This window comes from Pan troglodytes, chromosome 10, assembly GCF_028858775.2.
Source record: "Pan troglodytes isolate AG18354 chromosome 10, NHGRI_mPanTro3-v2.0_pri, whole genome shotgun sequence".
In the NCBI taxonomy this organism is placed as follows: Eukaryota; Metazoa; Chordata; class Mammalia; order Primates; family Hominidae; genus Pan; species Pan troglodytes.
In genome coordinates this window covers 31,364,856-31,386,168 of record NC_072408.2, presented here as the reverse complement: position 1 = coordinate 31,386,168, position 21,313 = coordinate 31,364,856, and the positions used below count along the sequence as shown (strand labels likewise).

Below are 21,313 nucleotides of genomic sequence, written 5' to 3'. Positions count from 1 at the left end.
GAAGAGTGCTTAGAATAGTGCTAAGCATTCAATAAATTTTAGCTATTAACACATATAATGTACTGTGCCTTTTGTTATAAAACGCAGAGCTTTAAATAGAAACTAGAAGGGCCACGTTCTTGGAAAAAATGTTCAGTGTTAGAAGCAGTAATTATGTATTAATAATTATGTAAGTGCCAAATTTGGAGCATGCACATAATGTTGATCTCTCTCTACCCCTCACCCTTTCATTCCCTTAGGCCATTTTGGAGGAATACATTTTAAGGCGGGAACCTTGGATGTGTTACGTAACAAAGGCCTTCTTGTGTTACTGTCTAGTGGATCAGTAGGCAAAAGGAAGAAACACATTCTCAAAGCATGGTCAGATTCCTTAAAATGTACTTAGATAAGGGGGAAAAGGGTAAGAAATCTAGTAAAGGTGTGGTGCATGCTAATTGATGGGGAAGACAAACAAATAATATAATGATTTCCCAAACTCTGACCATATCTAGGTTGGTGACAAAATTTGAGTTTGGGAAAAATATACATATCAGGGATGCAAGCTTATTCTATGCAGTTTACACCTGCAATTGTTATTTTTTTTTTTTGAGATGAAGTCTCGCTCTGTCACCCAGGCTGGAGTGCAGTGGTGTAATCTCCGCTTCCCAGGTTCCAGTGATCCTCCCACCTCAGCCTCCCGAGTAGCTGGGACTACAGGCACATGCCACCATGCCCGGCTAATTTTTGTATTTTTACTAGAGATGGGGTTTCACCATGTTAGCCAGGCTGGCCTTGAACTCCTGACCTCAGGTGATCTGCCCACCTCGGCCTCTCAAAGTGCTGGGATTACAGGTGTGAGCCACCGCCCCCGGCCATCCTGCAATTTCTTACTACGTTTTAGCCTTGCTTTTTTTTTTTTTTTTTTGGCCTCAACAGAGAATTCTTTATTATGTCCAAAAGAGCACAACAAAAACATCCCAACAATACATAAACCTATATATAAAATATAGAATATCTCCAAATTTTTACTTTCTATGGCAGCACGCCAATATATGCAAGAGAACATATTGATGGGGCAAAGGGAAAACTGATTTGGGCAATGACTTAATTAGTCAGGCATTAACATTCAGAGACCTGGTAAACAGCAATTTTAGTCAGAAAAGCAATATGAGAAGAGTTCCTGTGAAGCTGGGATTTACATACTTCATTCTCCGTTCCTGGTCATTTCATCCACAACTTGACTGTTGTCAATCATGGTTCTTTGCCTTTGGAGTGGTACTGTCAAGGTACAGAGAATGCCCATCTCAGTACCAAAATTTCACCATGAAAAATCATAATAGAAATAACAAAGCTTAAAAAAATGCTGCATTTCAGAAGTATTTACCCTAATAATTTTTAAGAAAGCGTACCATAAATACTTCTAGGTTAGTGACAAAATTTGAGTTTGGGAAAAATATACATATCAGGGATGCAAGCTTATTCTATGCAGTTTACACCTGCATAGGCCACCCATCTCGGCCTCCCTAAGTGCTGGGATTACAGGCGTGAGCCACCACGCCTGGCCCTGGTATATGTTTTAAGTCAACCAGTTCTCCTTAAGTCTCATAGTTTCTGTTTCAACATCATGTTATTGTGTACTACAGAAGCAATCTCTCAGTTATGAAAAATAAAATCAGTTTCAGGGCTCACAAAGTAAAAAGGGAAATTCTTTCCCAATCTCCCCTTCCCCCACCACCTGGCTTTTTTTGTTTAAAAAATTAAATTTAAATGTATAAGACCAAGCACCGGCACTTTCCAAAAAACAAAAATGAAACCAAATCACAAAATTACTCAATAGTTATAGAAGACAGCTCTGATTTTGGGGGGTCATCTCTGGTTGCCTCAGTACAAGCATTGGTCTTTGGCTGCTAGCCTTGCTTTTTAGTTTAAGGAATATGGATCCTGTTATTGGTATTAAAAATTATACTTCTAAAACTATTGAAGGCTATTACTAATTATTTCAGTTCTCTATATAGTATTCGTACCTCAGTTTAATAGTGCTTACTAAGTCATTTAAATAATAGGTCTCTGTTGAAAAATATTAGAATTGTACCCTTCCACCTCTAAAAAGTCAGTTCAGGATGAAAAGGTATGAAGTCCTCTGTTGGTCATAGTATTTTGTGGGCTAAATCATTGTCTAAAATCAGAAAGACAGCGCAGTGGAAGGTTCTAGGAGTTGCATGGATCTGGGTTAGAATCTCAGTGCCTCTTACAACCAATTGTTTAAAATGTGGGCAGATTAGTCCCTCCATTTCCATTTTCTCTTTTGTGAAATAATTATTATTTTGCAAGGTTCATGTGACAAAGTGGATTAGTATGTGTGTCTAACATAATGTAGATGCTAAAATTAAATGGTTGACTTGGCACCAGTCAGAGTTTATTCACTTTTAATATTGATTTTGAAAGTCTCCAGTCATATTGCTTAATTGATACACATTAATTTTTACTGTTAGATTTTTAACTTATTATTAAACACCAAGTTTGATAATAAATACTATTAGTGAGGTAGGAGGTGGAACTTGACTCCAGACCAGATTGAAGACTGACTGAAACAGGGAAGAGGTGAAAGCACCTCTCCATAAGACACGCCCACCAGTGCCATGTCAGTTTACCATTGCCATGGTAACACCTGGAAATTACCACCCCTTTCCATGACAACAACCTGGAAGTTACTACCCTTTTTCTAGAGGTTTCTGATTAACCTGCCCCCTTAATTTGCATGTAATTAAAAATGGGCATAAATATGACTGCAGAACTGCCCTTGAGCTGCTGTTATGGAGCAGTCACAGAGCTTAACACTGCCATGTCAGTAAAGCAGTTTCCTTCTACCGCAGGGTCGCTCTTCAGCTCTTTCCTAAGTGCAGTTGAGAATCTTCCTGGGCTGAGCCCCAGTTTGGGAGCTTGCCTGCCCTTCATCAATAGCAGTAGTAATAGTAATGATGATGGTAGCCAGCCAGATATAGTGAAGTGTTCTATGTGTTATCTCAGTTACTCTGAACAAGGGCCCTCAAAGGGCAGGTATTTTTATGTTCTTTTTGCTGACAAGAAACTGAGGCTTAATGAGACTGAGATTTAGAAAGTAATGAAAGGAAAAAGTTAGTTAAATGATCACTTTTTTATGGAGCCATGCTTTTTTGTGCTTAATTTATTGCCTATTGCTCATATGTGTTTTACATTGTTCAGTGTTTTCTCAAGATAAGCAATGAGAAGTAACAGCTGTAGTCAACTTTCTTCCCCAAGTACTAAATAAATAAGGTGGTTAGGCGTAGAATGGAATTAGCTATGGAATGCTGATTGTTTATTTTCTATGTAGGATGAAAGAAATTAGGCATGAAGAAGGAAGATAATTTTTTACTTGCTATAGATTTGAAATAGTTTTCTTTCTTTTGCTTTTTTTTTTGTTTGACCTACTGAGGAGTTCAGAGTGGTTAACTGAAACAGACTCTAAAAATACCCTTTGGTAGCATGCTCACTGAAGTATTTTCTGTTTGTCTAAAATTAGCAGATTTGAGCAGATTTGAGCAGTGTACTCTCGTTTTCCAAAGCCTTCCATTAGGTGACTTCTTATTCTGGTGTACTTTGTTATCTTTCTGGATAACATGTTTGATGGGTGTTAAAAGGTAAAGCCAGGAATGGCTTTACTTTCTAACAGAATACTTTACAAAGCAGTTTCCAGCTTAGATACTTCCTCCTACAGGGAACCTTCCCAAGGTGTTTCCTTGGCAGTGCTCCCTTCCTTATCCCGCCACTGTCCCACATGTCCCACCTAGGCCTTGAAGGGCAGAACCTGTGCTCTGTTCACTGTTGTATTCCAGTGCCTGACACAACTATTTGACAGTATTTAGGTGCTGAACAAATATTTATTGAATGCCAAAATTGGTTCATTTACTAAGCAGAAAGAAAGGAAAATATTTTTTGTTGGCAGTGTCTGCAAAGAGATTTGTCTTTTCCCATGAAAATTGAGAAGTGGGGACAGAAAAGCAAGAAAGTGGGAGCAAAAGTAATTGAGATCCACAGTGGCTCAGGAATGTTGACTGGTGCAGGGTGTGGTAGAAGCCCGTTAATGGGTAGGGGAGCCAGATACGGAGGCTCAGCTGGGCTGGGGGCAGGTCTGCAAGAAATGGGGGGGTGTGGAGAAGGTTACCAGCCGTTACCAGAGTTTTTCTCTGCACTGGGAATTTCTAAGGTGTGTTTTTGTTTTTAAAACAATATCTGTACTTTCAAAAATATGGTTTCTCTGCTGCAAGGGGAACACATTTATTTTGTGAAAGTAGGTGTACCTAGTTAATAGTTTCCATTTATTAATTTCTGGAATAGTGTTTTGGTTACTTGGAATGTGTGTGTGTATTTTCTTTCTTTCTTTCTTTTTGAGACAGAGTCTCGCTCTGTCGCCCAGGCTGGAGTGCAGTGGCGCCATCTCGGCTTACTGTAGCCTCTGCCTCCCAGGTTCAAGCGATTCTCCCGCCTCAGCCTCCCAAAGTACTGGGATTACAGGTGTGAGCCACTGCGCCCGGCCTATTTTCTTTCTATTACAAGTCCCTTGCGGGAAAGATGGTCGTAGCTCCTATTCTAAATTAACAGAAGTTCTGTCTTAGAAATTTTCCCATTTTACAAGTGTTCAAAGAGGACCAAATTTCATCCTCTTTCCCTGCCTGTGTCCTGGAATCAGCTGAGAAGAAAGACAGGAGTAAGGTGGTCTTCAATTCAGCCAGTCTTCAATTGTTGGAGACCAAAATTTACCTTTATGCTGATCAGGGTTAGAGCTGCTATGCAGAACATGGCTTATCTCTGCGGGCAAGTGGCCTTCCTGAGGCTCATCTCCAGAGCTGTGCAGCAGAATGTTGCCCTTAAAAGAGGACAGAGGGCAGGACTGGCTACGCATGCATGCTCACTCCCTTCTTCCAGATTCACTGAGCCTGTTTTCCTTCCGAATTAAGAGGTAAGAAAGTAACACCTGGAAAGATGTACTTTCCCAAGGTCACACAGATAGCTGGCAACAGGTTTTTCTCCTGGGCTCTAGAGGCCTTTGGTCTGAGTAGAAAGGGCATGGTTATGGGGTTGGCCAGGCCTTGTGTTCACCACATTCTGCTTCTGTGCTCTTAGCTTTCATTTCTGCATCTATACCATGGGGTTAAAATTTCTACCCTCGGGATTCCTGGGAGGGTTACATAAGGTGTAACTGTTGAATGACCTGAACCAGTGCTTTGCACTCAGAATCAGCAATGTAAATATCACTCAGCCAGCCTGGGGCACTTTCCTCTATCAAACCTTACCAATCCTTTTCTTCTTCTTCTTCTTTTTTTTTTTTTTTCTTCAATTGAAACAGGGTCTCACTGTCTTGCCCTGGCTGAGGTGGAATGTGGCACAATCTCCGTTCACTGTAGCCTCCACTTCACAGGCTCAATCAATTCTCCAGCCTTAGCCTCCAAGTAGCTATAGGTACGTGCCATCACACCTGGCTAGTTTTTGTATTTTTTGTAGAGATGGGTTTTCACCATGTTGCCTAGGCTGGTCTCAAACTCCTGAGCTCAAAGCGATCTGCCTGACTTAGGCTTCGAAAATGCTGGGATTACAGGTGTGAGCCACCATGTCCAGCCTCGTTCTTTCTTTTAATCACCCTGGCTTGGCACCTCAGAAAACATGGTGATTGGAGTTTAGCTTTCAGCAGGGTGGGACTTGGATGTTGACTGTTTTAATTTTGATTTTTTTTTTGAAACGGAGTCTCGCTCTGTCGCCCAGGCTGGAGTGCAGTGGCGCGATCTTGGCTCACTGCAAGCTCTGCCTTCCGGGTTCACGCCATTCTCCTGCCTCAGCCTTGTGAGTAGCTGGGACTACAGGCGCCTGCCACCGCACCCAGCTAATTTTTTGTATTTTTAGTAGAGATGGGGTTTCACCGTGGTCTCGATCTCCTGACCTCGTGATCTGCCCGCCTCGGCCTCCCAAAGTGCTGGGATTACAGGTGTGAGCTACCGCACCCAGCCCAATTTTGATTTTTTAGGAGGAAAAAAAATTGTTCCTAAGGAAGTCAAGTCCTAAATTGAAAGACTTTCATATATTACACACACCCTAGAAAAACTTGGGTTACACCTGGGATTGATTTTGAAGTAGGGCGTTGAACTATGTGTCCTGTTTAACCTCGAGGAGCAAATGGCTTTCCATTCTAAACATTCTCATTTCTTCTCTGGGACATTCTTTAGGTGCTTGTTTAAGTTTCTGTTTTGTTAGGCACATTAGAGGACTCTATATGAACAAGTTCCTAGGGGAGGAAATTGGTGACTTAGATGAAAGGGTGAAAAAGGTGAACCCTTCACATTATTGTATAAGGGATTGTCCCAGAATGTGTGAAATTTGATGTAGTCCTTCTTGGCTTCGTTTTTTCCTCAGATGTTCTGGATGAAACAGTTCCCCCTGTCACACGTGGAGATAAGGATGTGGCTCTAGGCAGGGCATATCCTGTGTTTAAGACTGTGTTGACTCTTCTTTTACAGTGTCTGCCACTTGTTTCCTGCCTAGGTCTTTAGTTTTGAGTGAAGTACAGCTGTGAAGTCCTAGACTTGTAATGCTAAGGTGTTCATTATGTTAAATTCAGTTTCTCTTTTTCTTTTCTCTGCTTCACATCAGCCTTGTACTTTAGCAGGTTTCCAGTCCAGCCTTGGTAGCTGGGCTGCTGTTCTCCTTGACCCGTCCCTTTGCAAGCAGCAGACCACGGCCAGGGTTGGGAGTCCGGCTGGGCCACTGACCGCAGTGCTGAGGAAAGGTGGAGCGGGAGGCCCTTTCCTCCCAGCCTCGGGCTTCCTGTGCAAGCCACTGAGGAGGAAAAGGAGCTGGAGGGCGTGTGAACCCTCAGGTTATACAAGCAGCACTTCTATGCAACAAAGAAAATGTAAATTGCTGTAAATTACCAAAAAAAAAAAAAAAAAAAAAAAAATTGCTGGCAATCTGCTTTCCAGGGCAGATGGAGGGTAGCTTTTATTTATACATTGGTCAGCTGATTGAGTAATGTTTAAAAACCACCTTTACTTCTGGCACTTCTTGGCAGTATCAGTTTTTTTTTTTTAATGGATAGAGAAGCTTTTTTATTTTACAGATTATAACTGCATATCTTTACCTGAGGGAGCTCAGGTTCGCTCTATCTAGCAGCTTCCACGTGTCATCTCTGTATGTGCAGTTGGTGCCTGCATTAAGGAGGACTGACAGCCTTGTGGCGTTGGTGCCTCTGTTTTGTGTCTAAAGCTATTTATTTGGGGGTGGCTGCCCCAGGAGCAGCACATCAAAGTGGTGTTCAGTTATGCTGGCCAAGTGCTGAATTGCATTGTGTTTATTTTTATTTCCAAGGTTATTTTATTTTTTACACATGAAAGCCTTTTTCCCTCCTAGATTTTACTGTTTTTTTTTTCCTGATTAACAAAGATGTACAGACTGAGGAGAAGTTTTTGAAAATTTTGTAAAAATGTTGAAATTTTTATGCAGAAAGAGAAACAAAGTGGGGGCCCATCCCAAATCTCACCAATCAGGCAGAAACTATTTGTCATACTGGATACGGTTTCTCTCTCTTTTTTTTTTTTTTTTTGTGGGGGGGATCTTTTCATTAAAAAACTCTTCTGTAGGTATCTTAACAGCACTTGCATGGTCCTTAGGAGATGAAGGTGTTTCGCCATTTCTGGAGTGCTGCACATGTAGTTTTCTTCTTTTTAAATTGTCAGTGGCCCTGGCCAGATTACTAATTCCCTACTAAGTTGCCAGTTGTGCTAGTACCCCACCCTCCAAAATCCATATTGACCTTCTGTATCAAAATGGCTAAGTCGTCAGAAACCAGCAGTGGGCAAACGTTAGGGTCTCAGCTTTCCTCCTTTCTTTCACTTGCTTGGCTTCATTGGCTTTGAATCAGATAGACCCGGGTAGGAACCTCACCTAGCCCCTCCACTAACTTTGTGTCCTCCGGCAAAATAAATCTCCCTAAGCCTCTATTTCCTATATGCAAAATAGGGATGGTAGTATTACCCAATTCCAGGGTTATTGTAAGAATTCAGAGGCAAGTTGTGAAGGGTGTGGCATGGTGTCTGGAATGGGTGATGATACAGTTCCCTAAGGGGAGCTGCTGCCACCTCTGTGCTGGGGACTCTCCCTTTGCCCCATCCCAAGAATTTGGGTTGGCTAATCCTGCCCTGTCTGGTTTTGGATGAGGGACCAGGAAAGAAAGGGAGGCAGGATAGGGGAGGTGTTTTTGAGAAAAACCTTCTTTTTCCCTCTGCAAGTATTTGTTTCAGGCAGTACGTGAACCCTCGAAGACTGATCGGGGCTGGTCCTGGGTCACCCCAGCAGGGTCAGTGAAGTGGGCCGGGGCACTGGACCCTCGGCTTTCTCCCTGCAGGGGGATCTGCCTCCCTGGCCTCGCCTCTTGTGATCTTCTGTGCATGTTCACTCCTTACTCACTCTGAGCCTTCTGACTCTGACCAGCCTGTGTTCCTGGCATTCTTTTGGTGATGTAAGTGTTTCACACCCTATCTGCAACCAAGCAGGAGGACGGAGCGGACTTCTGCAGCAAAGAGTACCTCTAGAAATTGCTTTTGTGAGGTTCTTTGAGGTGCTAATCACCTAACTTTTATTTGAATTGCTCTGACTTATCATTTAATAACTCCAGAGGACTTTTTACTTCCTTGGCAGGAGGAGGAAGGTGATTCCTCAGATAAAACCAAAACCTAGAGCTGCACTTCTGAAGGAAATTGCTGCTCAGGTAGGGCTGGATGTGTAGGTGTTCTCCATGGGCCCATGCCGTGCCTGTACCAGCGTCCTGAATTGACAGCAGCAGAGGGGTATCTTTCTTCATTCTTCATCATTTATTGCCTGAGGCAGAATGAATACTTGTACACTTGGGATTTCAGCCATGCCTTTTAAGGGCTGTGAACAGACTTATCAAAGAGCCATCTTGAGTGGCCTGTAGGGCGGAAGGGAGAATACAGGACAAGAAAGTGGATGGAATTAATGGGAACAAGAGTGATATAAAACAGTTTAACCCCCTGTGGCCCTCTTCAGACTTTTACATTTGTCTATTTTTATTTATTTAAAAATTTTTAACTTTTGTGGGTACGTAGGTGTATATATTTATGGGGTACATAAGATTTTTTGATACAGGCATATAATATAATAATCATATCAGAGTAATATCACCCCAAGCATTTATCATTTGTATTACAAACAATCCATATATATTCTTTTAGTTACTTTATTATCTTATTTATTTATTTATTTATTTATTTTGAGACAGAGTCTTGCTCTGTCACCCGGGCTGGAGTGCAGTGGCACGATCTCAGCTCACTGTAACCCCCGCCTCCTGAGTTCAAGCGATTCTCCTGCCTCAGCCTCCTGTGTAGCTGGGATTACAGGCCGGTGCCACCATGCCCAGCTAATTATTGTATTTTTAGTAGAAATGGGGTTTCACCATGTTGGCCAGGCTGATCTTGAACTCCTAACCTCAGATGATCCACCCACCTCGGCCTCCCAAAGTGCTGGGATTACAGGTGTGAGCTATCGCACCCAGCCTATTATTTATTTTTGAGAGATAGGATCTTGCTCTGTTGCCCAGGCTGAGTCATGCTCACTGTATACTCTACCTTCTGGGCTCAGGCAATCCTCCCACCTCAGCTTCCCAAGTAGCTGGAACCACAGGTGCACAGCCGCCACTCCTGGCTAATATTTTTATTTTTTGTTCAGACGGTGGGGAGGCTCTTGCTGTGTTGCCCAAGCTGATCCTGAACTCCTGGGCTCAAGCGATCCTCCTCCCTCCGCCTTCCAAAGTGCTGAGATTACAGGTATGAACCACTATGGCTAGCCTGGTCTACAGAAATGTCTAATTTTCTTCAGACTTTGTTCTCCCTTCAAATTAGGTTTCATCTGGCAGAGTGGCTACTCCATTTGTTTGCAAGCCTCTGCCCTTGATGTTCAGATTCCTGCTGCTGGTGGAGCCGGCTGAGTTTCCCAGATGGGCTCCACCTGCCTCCTCCTCGGTTGCTGCAGCATTCATTGCTTCGTGCTTCCTGTCTGGCTCGCCTCCAAATGAGCCTGTTCATTTCCTTTCTCCGGAAACTGTCCTTATCACTGAGGTTCAAAAGTTCCATAAAGGATATGGCAGTCTTGAGACTTGACCTCCAAACTTTGACCTTAATAAAAACTGGTTTTTTAAACCCAGCCAACCTGAATGAGTGGACTATGGCTTTTAATTGCTGTTAGCTGAAGGAGATGTATGGCTGCTGGGTGACGCCTTGAACAGTGAGATGTTATATATAATCTTGAATTTGGGGTGGTGCTTGTGTCACCACTCGGAATTATGTTGTCAGTCTCACTTCCCTCCTGGCTTCTTGGCAATCGTCTTTATTAATGTTTTCAATTTTCTTACTATCCAGTGAACTTTGTATTTATTGTTTGGGGTAGTGTTGTAGATGGTATTAATATTTGAAAACTTACTGTTGAAAGGGACCGTAGTCCAGTGGCCTCTTTTAATAATCAGGGAAAACTGAGTCCATGAAGACACGCCTGCCTTTGAAAACCTAAGAATCCACTGCTTTTTCTGTTGAGACAGACCCCACAGAGATCTCCGAGAGGACGGCTGCAGCAAGAGTGCTGACTCCCATGCAGCCGCATTCCTTTTCTAATTGTCAAAGCTGATTAGTGGATTTGGATGTGCGTGGCTCGGAGGCCTCTAATAATCTTTCCTTTCTTACATAGCTCACCTAGAATTTGAAGAAAATTAAACCAGTTGTGAAATATATCACGTTTCAGAAATGAACAGCATCTTAATTGATTCCCTTTGAAAACACATCAAACTGGGATTTCTGAGTGTAATCTGGTATGCCTTGAGGTGGGGACCTCATGCTGGGGCACTCAGAGGAGACTGGTCCACCTCCAAGTTTGTTTTCTGGCTCCAAACAAATGAGTGGCTGTTTGACTGTTGGCGCACTACCCAGTTTTAAAAGTACAACCATATAGGGTATGGAGGGCTGGTAACCAGGGGGTTTAAAAAGTGAGGTCATGGAAGGCCCAGATGAAGCTCTTTTAATGTGTATCACAACTGCAATTAATCTTATTAACATGCTGGGCCTGTTCCTGCTTTCGCTGCCCCGGGTGTGTGAGAGTATTTAGGGGGCATGCTTTGAAGGATTCTTGTTCTTTGATGATGCACATGGATAACAGAAGTACATCAGACTTTGTATCTGGCATTAAAAGGGCTTTTGTATGCCTCTGTAGATTCATTCAGTTTTGAGAAGAGAGCAAAAAGCTTCATGCCAACTGATAAGATGTACAAAAGAGGGTGGATTGCAAATGCAGTCTTGCAGCAGTGAGCTCTATGACCAGATCAGAATCAGCTGAACAGGAATGGAGCCCTCTTCTATATCCAACACTAAGGTAGTTGCAGCACAGTATTCTGGGAGTGAAAGATGTAAAAAAGCAGCCAGGCACAGTGGCTTATGCCTGTAATCCCAACACTTTGGGAGGCCGAGGTAGGAGGATCGCTTGAGCCTGGGAGGCGGAGGTTGCAGTGAGCCGATGTGGCCCCACTGCACCTCAGCCTGGGCGACAGAGTGAGACCCTGTCTCAAACAAACAAAAGTGTAAAAGCACTGTTGTGTATTTGGGAAGCAAAAGTATGCACAGGAAACAACAAGGCATAGGTGTTGTGGATCCTAAACCTGAATTGATGAGGGTAGCATGGGGGTTCTGAGGGCAGGGAGGTAACTGAGGGCTGTTGTGGTTAGGACGGCTTCCTGGGTGGGGTGGGCCTTGAACGCAGGTGAGGAGCAGGATGGGGTGCAAGTGGTGCTCTTAGCTTGTGCTGACTGGGTAGGGCAGTACGTAGTGAGAGGTAAAGTTGGGGGAGTATAGTAGCAGCGGGTGGTACACTTCGGTTTTCTGTGTGCACTCTTTCTCTCTTGCTCTCTTGTTTTTCTTTCTTACAAATATGTTTAAGGAAGGCTAGTATAGTACTCCAGCCTTGTAAGGTTGCCGCTTCATTTTATTTTTCTAGACCATGTGTTAGAAGTTGTCTAAAATACCCACCTAGACTCCCCCCTGCTTCTTGCTTAACAAGTAGCCTCAAGGACCAAGAAAGAGGTTAAAGTTTCAAGTTCAACAAATGGGGATTGCGTGTGCTAATAATCCTCTAATGAATAGAATCTGCTCACTTCAATGAAAAATAAGAAAAAAGAAATACTTGTTCCTTTATAATGTACTCATTTGCTCATAGTTAATGAATATCACATAAGATTAAAAGTCGCTTAAGGTTTTCTTGCTATGTCCTTTAACTGGTTTATTTTTTAATTTTTAAAATTTTAAATAGAGATGGGGTTTCGCAATGTTGCCCAGGTTGGTCTCGAACTCCTGGGCTCAAGCGATCCTCCCATCTCGGCCTCCCAAAGTGCTAGGATTACAGGCATGAGCCACTGTGCCCGGCCTGGTTTCTTAACTGCAGGATTTCTTAGAGTCTTTAACTTTCTAAGGAACACTGGGAATCTCTAAGAGGAATGAAGGAGGAGGAAGAACAGGAGGGCCTTTTCTGTCCACAGCACATTTTGGAGGATTGGTGTTCCATGGAACACTCTTTGGAAAGCATGGCCCCCCGCTGTTCTGCAAAGCTGTGTGCCTTGCCCTTGTTCATTCCAGTTGCCCTCTGTTTTTCCACTTACTTTTCCTACCCTGAGATAACAGTGATGCATCTGTTGCTACAAGGAGGATTAGGGGATGGGGAGAGGCTGTTAAGTCCCTCTCTAACCTTTTCCTGCTGTTCAAAGCATGAACAAAGTGAACATCTTATATGGCTGCACTAAAAAAGTTGCCTGCTTACAAGCTGAATTCAGGCAAGATGAACTCCTGAATCCTCACATAAACGGAAATAGAGCCCCACCCTGTATCCTGCCATTTAAAAAAAAAAAAAATCCTCTCATCTGGCAGGGGGAAAAAAATCCCAGCCCTAGAGTGGCCAGGATGAATCAGCATGCCAGGGCCATACACCAAGATAAGCATTGAGTCTCTAGATGTGGCACCATGGCAGATTATCAACACTGGTGCCGTGAGAACACTGCAGCAAGCAGCACACTGTACTTTTAAGGACAAGAACAGCAGCACCAAACACCCCAAAAACAACTGTTCTGATTCTTTCCTTCAGGAGTAGAATTTTTTTTTTTTTTTTTTTTTTTGAGACGGAGTTTCGCTCTTGTTGCCCAGGCTGGAGTGCAGTGGTGTAACCTCCACCTCCAGGGTTCAAGCGATTCTCCTGCCTCAGCCTCCTGAGTAGCTTACGGGTCTGAGGGACTACAGGCATGTGCCACCACACCGGGCTAATTTTTTGTATTTTTAGTAGAAACAGGGTTTCTCCATGTTGGTCAGGCTGGTCTTGAACTCTTGACCTCAGGTGATCCACCTGCCTTGGCCTCCCAAAGTGCTGAGATTACAGGTGTCAGCCACTGTGCCCAGCTTTTTTTTTTTTTTTTTGATGGAATCTTGCTCTGTCGCCCAGGCTTGAGTGCAGTGGCACAATTTTGGCTCACTGCAACCTCTGCCTCCTGGGTTCAAGTGATTCTCCTGCCTCAGACTCACAAGTAGCTAGGATTACAGGCTCGCGTCACCACACCTGGCTAATTTTGTATTTTCAATAGAGATGGGGTTTCACCATGTTGGCCAGGCTGGTCTCAAACTCCTGACTGCAGGTGATCTATCCACCTTGGGCTCCCAAAATGCTGGGATTACAGGCGTGAGCCATTGCGCCTGGCCACTTTTTTTTTTTTTAGACAGGGTCTTGCTGTGTTGCCCAGGCTGGAGTGCAGTGGCACGATCTTGGCTCACTGTAACCTCCATCTCCTGGGCTCAAGTGATCCTCCTGCCTCAGCCTCCCGAGTAGCTGGGACTACAAGCGCACACCACGATGCCCAGCTAATTTTCTATTTTTAGTAGAGACGAGGTCTCCCTGTGTTGCCCAGGCTGGTATTGAACTCCTGGGCTTGAAGGATCCACCTGCCTTGGCCTCCTAAAGTGCTGGGATTACAGGAATGAGCCACTGTGCCTGGCCTGGAGTATTGCTCTAGAACATCCTGTTTCACATCGTTTTATGTGGGGTTTTTCCTTCCTCATTCTTCATTTACACCTCTGTCTATTATAGTCTGTATTTGCAGTGTTTACTACAGTAATTAGATGGAGCTTAAAATTCAGTTCTCATTTCCAGGGCTCAGAAGCCACATGTTGCTCATGGCTGCTCTGATGGACAGCACGGTCACAGGACATTTCCTCCACTGCAGAAAATACTGCTGGATAGCCCTGATGTATATCAACAATGCTGATCATTATTTGAGAAAACTTTCTGGGCTCCCTTAATACCTCTGCCTACTTTATTATTTTAAAACAATTTTTTGTAGGTGCATACCACCATACCCAGCTATTTCTATTTTTTTGTTTGTTTTTTTTAGAGACAGGGTGTGCTGTGTTGCCCAGGCTGGCCTTGAACTCCTGGGCTCAGGTGACCCTTCCGCCTCAGCTTCCCAAAGTGCTGGGATTATAGGCATGAGACACCATGCTTGGTGACTCTGCCTACTTTAATATCTTAGAAGTTTTGGTACTGAAAGTGAAGAACATTGGACAGACATCAAACGTAAATACAAAACTGTCCCAGGTGGCTCTTCTCATACATTTCACTAGGGTTGAGCAGGACATGCTCCCTACCTGGAAGACCCTCCTAGGGCTTTGTAGGTTTAGCTCTGTGTGACAGTTCTCTTTGTATTCATCACAGGGCGGTCTCCACTTTGTATACCTAAAAGACTTCTGAGAACAGTATTTTTCCCTATTAGTCATACTTTAAAATCTAGTTTAGGAGCATCTAACTTCACATGCTGAAATTTTCTTTTGAAATTTCCTTTGAAACCCCCACACTGCTTGCTCTGTAGCTCATGGAAATCACTTACTTCATACCATGCTTCATTGCAAACCTGCTTTGGTTTGCTTATAAGTCCCTCCATGAATTCAGTGGAAATGTCTCTCCCAGAGAATGTTTTTCTCTTTAGGTCTGGTCCATGGTACTTTATTTGATGTCCTTATTAGAAGACATCTAGGGGAGTCAAGACCTAGACTCAGTTCAGTTTGAGCTAGGCTTGAATTCCATTTGCAACATGGGATGGGCCCACTGCTCCAATAAATGTGATGTTTTACATGTGAAAGGTGCTTGATGTTTTGCTCTACGCAATTCCTAGGCTAGAACCTGTTCTGTCTGTTATTGCACTGGGTATTGCAGTCTGTTGGTCATCAGCAGGTGACTGCCTATTGCCAAAAGATACGATGAGATGAAAAGTAGGAATTCATGATTTCAGAATCTAGCCTCACTTGGAGAAAGCACCTGTTGGCCTGGGAAGTTCACCCTTTTCTGCTGACACAGGCTGGACCCCACACCTGACCAGGTGTCAGAGCACCTGTGAGAGCTCTGGGACCTCCTAGTGGCAGTGTGATGGTACCACTTACTGAGTGTCATGCCACTGGCATCAGGCACTGTGCATATATTGTCCCCCACTCAATCAGAGCATCTGTGCTATTAATATTTGCTCTTTTTTGTTTGTTTGTTTGTTTTTGGTAAAAGGTCTTTATTTTTTAAAGAGATCCGTAATACCAAAACAAAAAACAAAAAACAAAAAACAAACAAAAACCCAAAAACCTCTTGTGGGGCTGGGGTGGGGAGTAAGGTAAACTAGGCTGTCAGCCAAGCAAAGGCAGAAAGGTGGGGTCCACAACTGTCTCTCACAGCTTTAAGTGCTTGGCACCAATAGGCACTCAATAAATAGTTGTTGAATAATGGCTTATATTATATCTTCATAACAGTTGTGTAGATATTCTTTTGCACATTTTACAGTAATGAGAAAACTGAGGCCCAGAGAGGTTAAGTAACTTGCCTCTGGTCACACAGCTAGAATGTGGCAGAGCTGTGTGATTTTAGACCTAAGTATGTCTAAATCATAGTCCACAGGCCGTCACTAAGCTAAAGTAGAGGAAATGATAGGGCCACATTCACTTTCTCTCTTTTGAACAGTCACTCGTTTTTTGAAGCGGGGGTGGGGACAGAGTTGCTGTGTTGTCCAGACTGGAGTGCAATGGCACGATCTCAGCTCACTGCAACCTCTGCCTCCCAGGTTCAAGTGATTCTCCTGCCTCAGCCTGCTGAGTAGCTAGGATTACAGGTGTGCCACCACACCCAGCTAATTTTTGTATTTTTTGTAGAGATGGGGTTTCACCATGTTGGCCAGGTTGGTCTCGAACTCCTGACCTCGTGATCCACCCACCTTGGCCTCCCAAAGTGTTGGGATTACGGGCGTGAGCCACCGCTCCCAGCCTGAACAGTCACTCTTAATTGCACTATGTTTATTTGGGCATTTTGTTATGTTTTTATGTTTTTAATTTTGATATAATTACACAGTTATAGAAAAATTAACCAAAAGAGTATAAACAATTCTCAGACCCTTTACTGAGATTTGTTGGGACATATTCTTAGAAAGTCTGAGTTGCGAGCCTGTGGGATTGGGCCGCACTTCTTGAGTAGAGCCTGGGTCATGCTACCCGAGAACTCCTGGGTGCCTGTGAGGTTGGGTGTGTCCCATCTGAGAAAGTTCACTGCTGAAAAACAGTGACGTAACCCCACCCAGGAACTGAAGTGAGCCTGAGAGCAGCTCTCCAGGGCTTGCTGGCTGGAAACAATGAGGGAAGAGTCTAGGATTTATGAAATATTTTTTTGTGGAAGAACTCTTCCTCTGAGAAACTGCTGGAGGGTTTGGGGAATACAAAACAAAACTGACTTATGAAAAGATGACTTGTAATTCACCAAGCAGACGCTCTCAGGCGTGGCATGATGCCCTCACTGGCTGCCAAGAACAATAACTGACACATTATCCACAGACGGCTGCGCCCCATGCCATTTGCTCTCCTGCCATCACAATGAAAGACCAGGGTTGACACTTGATATTGTATCTATTCCACGTCCGCTGCACCATTTTCTTTTAACCCTTCTTTCTTGCTCTCACCCCTTTACCTGTTGGAGCTACTATGCCCCTCCTGGGTTTCGTTTTCTTCTCTTCCTTTTTCCTGGGCATACAGCTGCGTTCCTAGAAATTGTGGTTCTGATTCATAATCAGTGTATGTGGAGGAAGGGGCAGGATTCTACTCTGTGAGGGGACGGGAGGGTCTTTTTTAAAGGGGTAAACAACTGGGAAGTTTTTAGAGTTAAGGGTCTTTCTCTGATGCTAAATGAAACCACTGTCCTCTGTTCCAAGGCCTGAGCTTGTGTCTTCTTTGCTATGAGACCCAGAGAAACAGTGCTTGGTGGCCATTTTGGAAGCAGTTTGTCCTTTGACCTTCCCCACTCCACTTGTGCAGACACCACGCCCCGTGAGGACGGGCGTGGTGTCTGCTGCTGAGCCTGACTGCCCCACACTTAGGCAAGTACCTGGCACATGGCAGAAGCTCAGCAAATATTTGCTGAATGATGAGGCCTTGGTGTATGATTGCTACATTTTTGGCTTAAAAAGTACAGCATCAGGGCCCTTTGGGTTTTACCTGCTTTTCTGGGATATACTTTCCAGCTGATCTTTGTTTTTTTTTTTGTTTGTTTTTGAGACAGAGTCTCGCTCTGTCGCCCAGGCTGGAGTGCAATGGCGTGATCTCGGCTTACTGCAACCTCCGCCTCCCGGTTTCAAGCGATTCTCCTACCTCAGCCTCCCAAGTAGCTGGGACTACAGGTGTTTGCCGCCATGCCCAGCTAATTTTTGTATTTTTAGTAGAGACAGGGCCACCATGTTGGCCAGGCTGGTCTCAAACTCCTGACCTCAGGTGATCCGCCCACCTCGGCCTCCCAAAGTGCTGGGATTACAGGTGTGAGCCACCAAGCCCAGCCAGTTTCCTTAGTTTTTAATCTCTGAGAAGGAAAGATAATTGTTACATAAGGATGTCTCAGTTATCTATGTGTGGATGATCCAGGGAAAATTTCTCTTTCCAGACTGGCTTACTCTTTGGATTTTCCTCAAGCTTCTCAGTCTGCCTGTGCGAAGGGGCCTAAGGCTGGGTGTTAAGTCCCATAGCATGAGCAAAACCTGTAATTTAGGGTTAACCAGCTTTACTTAACTCCCATTACCCCTTTTCCTTCTCCTCATTCTTAGAATTCTCATGTGAGTGGTAGTAAGCCCCTAGGATGTATGTATGCTGCTGTGTATGTGCTTAGCCATTTCCTGTGTATTTAATGGTGAACCTTTGGTGATTCCTCACATGGAACCCTTTTGCCCTTGGTCACACTTGTGAAAGCACCTCCACATCTTTGCAATCAGATCAGCCTAGGCCAGGAAGCACCTTAGAGGAGGTGATTGACTCTAGTTCCTTGTTTGGTAGAAAATGAGGGAACAGGCTCAGAAAGGTTAAGCCCAAGGCACAGGGTTAGTTGGTGACAGACCCAGGACTGGAGCCCAAGTCTTGCAGGTGTGGTGCACTTTCTGCAACACCCCTTTGCCCTGCCAACTTCCCATCCCACATCCATGAGATTTTAAGTCCCTTATTGTACACTTTTTAGTATATGCTTTGAAGAGTCTTTGGACAGTTAAAACTGAATATACAAGCCAAGACTACCTCATTTTCTTCTTCAGCTATGACTGGTACCCAGCTAATTGTGGATTGGTAAGAGCAAGACAATCAGAGATATGATACATGTTTAAAACTTCATTGGGGCTCAGTGCAGTGGCTCATACCTGTAATCTCAGCACTTTAGGAGACTAAGGTGGGAGGACTGCTTGAGCCCAGGAGTTCGAGAGCAGCCTGGGCAACATAGCCAGACCTCATCTGTACAAAAAATTAGCTAGGCGCAGTGGTGCTTGTCTGTAGTCCCAGCTATTCAGGAGACTGAGGTGGGAGGAATGTTTGAACTCAGGAAGTCAAGGCTGCAGTGAGCCGTGATCACGCCCCTAAACACTAGCCTGGGTGATAAAGTGAGACCCTGTCTCAAACAAAACAAAACACTTTCTTGGAAGTAGTCACTGGAGCTTTTGAAAGTTTATTTTAATCCACAGCTTTTCCCCCACCAAACACTAATACCAAAAATAAGATTACTTTGGGGTTTTACCTTGGCAAATAGGATGCTCCCAAGGGACTTTGAAGCCTACCCCTGAAGCTAGGGAATGAACACATTATCTTGTGCTGGTATTTATCCAGTATTACCCAATATACTGACCCATTAGACTTCACCAGGATGGTGCTGACATTGAGAAGTCACGGAGATAGGCCGGGCGCCACGAGATAGGTGGCTCACGCCTGTAATCCCAGCACTTTGGGAGGCCCAGGTGGGCGGATCATGAGGTCAGGCGATCGAGACCATCCTGGCTAACACGGTGAAACCCCGTCTCTACTAAAAATACAAAAAATTAGCCGAGCGTGGTGGCGGGTGCCTGTAGTCCCAGCTACTCGGGAGGCTGAGGCAGGAGAATGGCGTGAACCCAGGAGGCGGAGGTTGCAGTGAGCCCAGATCCGGCCACTGCACTCCAGCCTGGGTGACAGAGCAAGACTCCGTCTCAAAAAAAAAAAAAAAAAAGAAAAGTCACCGAGATAATTTGTAGTCAGCACACCCCTCTTAGGGTCTAAAGTCAAAGATCTTGAGGCTTCAATGGATCAAGAGCCTTTTCTTACTCTACGTGGTATTGACGCAAGTTCTGTAGTAGCCCCTCCTGGTGTATTTACGACACTAGCTTCCAGTGGGCAGATGGAAACCAGTGCCTGCCTGGAGACTATCCAGCTGTGAGAATGGTGTGATGTGTCTGGCAGAAAGAGGCGTGCTTACAAAGGCTTTATTTTGCAGGCGTAAATCATTGGATTTTAACTGTTCTTCCTCTCTTTGTGTTGAATCTGATTATGCAGCTTTTCTGTAAGTTTTTAAATGTTTACCCACACCAGACCTTTGGGGACCGATTGGATTTAGTGGGAGCACCCTAGAAGACCTGGATTAAAGTGGAACTTGGTCTCTCAACTAGTTGGGTTGTCCTTGGAAAAACTGCTTGACCTCTGTAAATCTTCTGTCCTTATCTGTAACGTAGGGGTGCTAATTAGCATTAATTAGCTCATTGTTGGGAGGATTAAATGAGAACACCCCTGTGGAAGTACTTAGAGCTCCCAGTAAAGGTTGGAGTTAGGGAGGATTAGCAGGCTTTCATTTGCTTCCACATTTTTTTTCAGCAGTTTAATTTACTGAAACTGGCATAATAATGCCTCCTTGATTAGGTTGTTGGGAGAAGTAAAGGCGATACAAGTTTGGTGCCTGGTATACTTCATCAGGGTGACAAAATGCTGTCATTTGGTCATTTGTGATCATGTCTGCTACTGCATAATGTCACGCACTGGTGGGACTCTTTAGACAGCTAATTATTGGTAAATTCTTCACAGTGAGAAGAGGATTTAACCGATATTTCTCCCTCTAGAGTGTGGGGAGGTAGAGAAGTGGGTGAGACTGGAAGGGTGGGAAGGAGAAGTCTGGCTACTTGTATCTTGGCCTGGGGATTTGTTTGGAAGATGAATTATCCTCTGGTAGTTGTGTACAGTTTACAGGTCAGTGATTAGTATGAGTCCGTGAATAGTGCCAGTTAATACTGATTAACTGCTGTACTTTTTGCCAATAAATATTGTAAAGCTATAAAGACAACAGAGTTAATACAAGTTGCTAAAGAGAAACTTGTGGTAAATGTCTTTAAATGTTGTTTAAAATAGAAATGGCCAATCTAGCAGGCATGCTGAGGAAATGATGTTTTCGCAGAAGGGAAATTTAGCAATGACAGTTTTGCAGAATATATTGGTAATGAAGTGTTACTTGTAGCTGCTGACAAATTAGTTTTCTTAAAAAATATATCCCCTAGGAAGACTGTAGTATGAAAGAATGAGAACCGTAATTGGTGGATGAGCCTGGAGAGTTTGAAGGTAAGAGAGAAAGAGAAGCAGCGAGGGAGAGAAGGAGAGAGAGAGAGAGAGAGAGAGAGAGAGAGTGTGTGTGTGTGTGTGTGTGTGTGTTTCAAGGTAACATGCAAGAACAATAAGGTTCTTCTTGTGTGGTTGTAATTTTTTTTTTTTTTGAGACAGGGTCGCACTCTGTCACCCAGGCTAGAGCATAGTGGCATAATTATGGCTCACTACAGCCTCGACCTCTGGGCTGAGGTGATCCTCCCACCTCAGCCTCCTAACTAGCTGCGACTACAGGTGTGCACCACTGCGCCCAGCTAATATTTGTATTTTTTGTAGAGAGAGAGTTTCCTTATGTT

At 44.0% G+C, this 21,313-nt stretch overlaps 1 protein-coding gene across 2 annotated transcripts in view; it reads left to right on the top strand.

Moving 5' to 3' along the window:
* RASSF3 (Ras association domain family member 3) overlaps positions 1–21,313 on the top strand; it is a 188,484-nt gene that overhangs the window by 153,849 nt on the left and 13,322 nt on the right. The gene's annotated exons all lie outside the window — the stretch shown is intronic.